Source organism: Mus pahari, chromosome 10 (genome assembly GCF_900095145.1).
Source record: "Mus pahari chromosome 10, PAHARI_EIJ_v1.1, whole genome shotgun sequence".
Classification (NCBI taxonomy): domain Eukaryota; kingdom Metazoa; phylum Chordata; class Mammalia; order Rodentia; family Muridae; genus Mus; species Mus pahari.
Window position 1 is genome coordinate 31,381,338 of NC_034599.1, and position 5,132 is coordinate 31,386,469.

The following is a 5,132-nucleotide window of genomic DNA, read 5'->3' on the forward strand; positions in this document are numbered from 1 at the left end:
CGAATAGAATAGGATGGGCAGTTCAAAAAGCGCCAGAGGCTCTTTGAATGTATCTGTCAGTATCTGCCTGTCCATCTACTCCATTTGCCTGCATTTTTACACAAAACCTAGTGTTGGGCCATCTGAAGAATCCATATTGGTAGCAATTGCACGCCCCCATCTCGGAGCTTCTGAATATTCATGTGGGAAGCAGAAGGGCCAGTATTAAAGAAGGGAGAAACGGCACTTCATAAATATTAATAAATGTAGGTCCACGTGCTCTAAGGAAAGCTGAGTGTTCACGAAAGGATGACGTTCAGGCCCTGGGCGCGCCCGTTAGGCGGGTGCCCGAATGCGGGCGCGCCTCCGGGGGCCCGGGCACGAGCGTGGGGACCAGGCGCAGCCGGAGCAGCGAGGGAGCGCTCGCTGGCTGGCTTGCCCGCTGACGTTGCGCTGCACCGGGCCACCTCTAGCCGGTGGATGGGGATGTCTGGCTGAGCCCTGGGATCCGATTCCCTCCTCCAGGACCGGCTCAGGTGCGGTGGTGGGAAAGGCGACCTTAGTCTGGACTAGCCCCAGTGCTGGGGGCTGGGGTGTGGGGAGGTCGAATTCGGGTAGTGAAGACCAGAGGATTGGAGATTCTCTCATAGGATTCCTCGGGTATGCGCTACTCTCATCCCCGCTAGGTCTTTTCCTCAGAAGTAAAAAGAAGGGTTCGTGGGCCGTCGTTCTGGTCGTTCCCAGTCTTGCGGGAGCTCAAGCTCAAGGGCCTCGGAGTGGGTACTGGTAGCATCATCTCAGAGCATCGTGTGTGTGTGTGTGTGTGTGTGTGTGTGTGTGTGTGTGTGTGTGTGTGTGTTCATGTGCAATACAGTGCCGGGAAACCCTATCTGATGGTGCTGGAGCAATGTGGACTCCATATGTCATTCCAGGACCGTTATGTGTTCCGCTTATCTTAGGCGTCTCAAAATCATCTTTGTCCCTACGAATCTGACCCTGCAATCTACTTGTGCCCCTCCGCGGCGTGTGGAGCCTTCCTTAGACGGGGCATTCTCACAGTGTCAGAACCTCTGGCTGCAGTCCTCTGGGAGCGATTGTTTTACTACACAGAGCAGGTTGGAGAAAGGACGAGTGTGGCGAAAAGGAGTGTGCAGAGCCCGCCCTCATCCTCCGGGCCCAGGGCGCTGCAGAGCGGAGGCTCAGCTGAAGGGGTGTTATACAATCCGCTCTTCTGCCCTCTTGCCTTTCCCTTTGCATCGTGTCTCCAAGTACGACTCAGCCATTCTGGTGACCAGGTCTTTTTTGGCAAAGGGAAGACAGTGGAGTATGAGCAGGGGCTGCGTGGGATGAGCCGTGCATCCTCAGAGTACCAGCCATTGTGCTGCCTAGAAGAGCCTTTCTTTACTCGGACAGAAGAGGGAGAGGAGGTCTGAAATGGAGGTGAATGGAACAGAAGAGAAGGGGGGGAAGGGTACCGAGTCCGGTGAAGGGGTTGCTGAGCCATGTGCAAATGAGTATTTATTCTTTCTGGCAAAACGGACAGCTCATACTAGCCAGGTTTTGCAGAAGAGCAGTGGAGTCTGGAAGTGGATAACAGAGGGCATTTTGAGGATCTATATGGGGAGGGGAGGGGAAGCACAGAGTCAACTGGTCTACAGAGCAAGTGATGGAAAGACCAGGGAGACAGGATGGCATGTGTGGAGGTGCAAAGAGGCCCAGCAGGGGAGGCACGATGAAATCTCGCTCTCATCCACCATGCATTCAGCTCGGTGAAGCAGAGACTGGGGACTTGTACTTGCAGACCCAAGCTGCAGCTTCTGTACTGTTAGGCTGCAGGCAGAGGCTTCTTATATGGTTCCTACCGAGTGTCTGTGGAGGTCTGTGCGTTCCTCTTCTAAATTACACCACATATTTGGAGTCCTAATAAATGGAGTAGATTGTATGGAACGCTTACACTATAGTCCTGGACTGTGTTCAATAATAAAAAGGCAAGTTTCCCATGATCCCTCTCTGCCATTCTCGCATATTTATTTATTTTGGAAGCACAAAGAAGATGGCTATTCCTTGTATTAACATTATCGTGTGTGTGTATGTGTGTGTGTGTCAGGAGGGTGGGAGGCGTGAAGACAGAACCCTCGATGTCACACATGCATGGCAAATGCTCAGTGGTTTAGTTGCTCCCGTAGCCTTGTTAGGTTTTAAGGGAGGAGGACTTGGAGAGAAGCTGAGGCTGAGGACCCAGCCAACTTGCCAGGATGGAAGGATGCAGGGTTACTTCAGACGTTTCAGATGAGAAGTGAAAGCAGTGAGTAGAAAAGAAGATGGGTTAGGGAAGGAAGGTAGGGGGCCCACATGAAAGGGATAAGGCAGCACTCCAAGCCTGGGAACCCCTTCTTGAGGTTTGACTCTCATTTACTCTGCCACAGCCCCAGATACAAATGCTCCCTTCAGGTTAGGAACCATGTTAATACAGATTCCCAATATACAAGCTCAGTTTTAGCATCATCTGTCTGATCATTCACATAGTACCTCATGGCTCCTGAGTGATGAGCTGCTGAAAACCAATACTGTAGATTGAAAACAATATTATAGGTTGTTTCAACTGACAACGTTTCTGGACTCTGAACCTTGGTATCCATATCTTCTTTTATAGCCATTTCGAAACTTTAATTTTAAAAAATTATTAGTTGTGTGTATGTGAGGTGTGTGTGAGTGTAGGCATGAATGTGCCACACAGCACAAAGGTCAACTTTCAGAAATTAGTTCTTCTGTGGGATCCAGGGAGCATACTTAGGTTGTCAGGTGTGCAGGGTGAGCACTTTTAAACTACAGAGCATCTAGAGGCCTATTTCTTTTTATAATTTTGTAGGTATATTTTTATTTTTATTGTTTGTCTGAGTCAAATATATTGTTTTTAATACTTCATTTTATTTTGATTATTTTTAGTTATGTGTATGTGTGCACATGAGTTCAGGGGCCATTGAAAACCAGAGTCATTGGATGTCCCCAAAGCTGGAGTTAGAAGCATTTGTGAGCCACCCTACGTGGGTGCTGGGTTATATGCCAGGAGGCATCTTCCAATTCCTACGCACTTATCTCTGTTTGGTTTTCCAGCATTCCAAGCTCAACCTTTGTTGACTTGCTTGATTGAGGCAGGCTTTCTTTCATGCAGCCCCAAGCCTGGTGGGAACATGCTATGTAGCCAGGGAGGGCCATCAAGTCTTTCTGCCACCGCCAACCCAGTGCCTAGGATTTCAAGTGTGCATCACCACAAATGACTTCAAATTGCCTCAGTCCTGGATTCTGGTTGGGTTGTCTGCTGCTGTTTGCCGATGGAATCAGTATACTTGCTAGCATCACCTTCTTATCCTAGATCCTGTCACTCCCAGAGAAAAATACCCATTAACTGAATGGCTTTTGGATCTCTCAGAAATGGGGCCTGAGATCCAGGAAATTTTGACCAAATGAATTTTTAAAAAGCCTTGATGAAAAAGATTCCCAAATCCTCCCAGTATTTTCTCCCTCATTTGATAAACATTTTGAAGCAGCATGAGCTACACATAATGGCAGGAATATTTTTCTTTTGTTTAAAAACATGCAACCCTGGCTGGCCTAGAACTTATTATGTACACCAGGCTGGTCTTGAACTCATAGAGATTTGCCTGCCACTAACTCCTGAGTGTTTGAATTAAAGCTGTGAGTCACCAATCCTGGCATCCACACTTTCATGTAAGTAGTATATCCTGATTTTCTGGGGAAAGCCAAAGAGCCTTCAGATGTAACTTTATTATTTAAACAAGTTTTTAGATATATTCACTTTGTATGTATGAATGTTTTTCTTACATATACGTCTGTGTACCACATGCATGTCTGGTGCCCTTGGAGGTCAGAATAGGGAGTTAGATATCCCCTTATCCAGAAGACTGTGAGTTGCCATGTGGGTGCTGGGAATCAAACCAGGGTTCAGCAAGAACACTAAGTTCTCCTAACCACTGAGCCACCTTTTCAGTCCCTATTTATTATTATTTTAAAGTGTTTTTCTTATGTGTGTATGTGCTTGTGCATGGTGGTATGCACACATGTATGTGGTGGGCCTTGGAGGACAGAAGATAGCATGGAGCTGGAGTTACATGCAGTTGTGGGCTGCCTGATGTGAGTGCTGGAATCCAAATTTAGATCTTCTATAAAGGCAAGTGCTCTTAAACACTGAGACATCTTTCAGCCCCACAAACACTATTTTAAACCACATTTTGTAGATGAGGAAACAGAGGCACAACAAGAAGATAGTTTGCTCAAATTCTCACAGCTAAGGTTGATAAGATAAGGTTTGGGTTCTCAGATAACACAGACCACCATAGTCTTCATTGGCACAGATCTTTTCTACTCTCCCTCCTTCTCTCCACCCCTTCCTTCCTCCCCTCCCTTCTTCTCTCTCCCCTCCCTCCATGGTCTGAAATTTTAGGGCTTCATCTTCCAACACCTCTTCCTTTGCATTTTTCATTTTAAGTGTGGATGTTTTCCAGCAGGTATGTGCACCATGTTCATGCATTGTCCAAGACCGCCAGAAGAGGGTGTTGGATCCCCTGGGGCTGAAGTTAACAGATTGTTGTGAGCAGCCATGTGGGTGCTGGGAATTAAATCAGGGACTATTAAGCACCAAATCATCTCTCCAGCACCTCTATTCCCAACCTTTTAAATTGCTATTTCTCAGATGTGTCTGGCACCTTCCTTTATGAACCTGGACAACTCTGATACTGTTGTTTACATAGTTTACTTTTAAATTGAAGGTGAAATTTTTACTAAACTATTTTTCCCTTTTAAAATGTCTTTACTAAGTATCTTCACTGCCCCAGTGGCTTGTTGTTCTTAGTTTATTGGTGTATACAATGTCTTCATCCTTTGAATTTTCTGTCCTTTTCTTGGTAACTTGAGTTACTCTTGGCTCATTTACTGTCTAAAATGGTTCCTCTAGGCTGAGCTTCAGTCATTCTAGATCTCAGTCACCTAACATCAGAATTTCCAGTGACTCCTTTCACTTTCTGACCCATCATTGGGATTTCTACACCTTCTTATTCCTTACCACCACTTTGTCCTTCAATTGGTGTTTTTCTCTGTGTTGAACAACTCTTCCTCCTCTTCTTCTCCTCTTCTGT

General features: G+C 46.5%; 1 protein-coding gene across 1 annotated transcript in view; it reads left to right on the forward strand.

Moving 5' to 3' along the window:
* Positions 1-340: 340 nt before the first annotated feature.
* Fez1 (fasciculation and elongation protein zeta 1) overlaps positions 341-5,132 on the forward strand; it is a 53,774-nt gene continuing 48,982 nt past the window's right edge. Inside the window, exon 1 of the mRNA XM_021207086.2 lies at positions 341-515. The gene's annotated coding sequence lies outside the window, so the exon portion shown is untranslated. The remainder of the gene's footprint in view (positions 516-5,132) is intronic.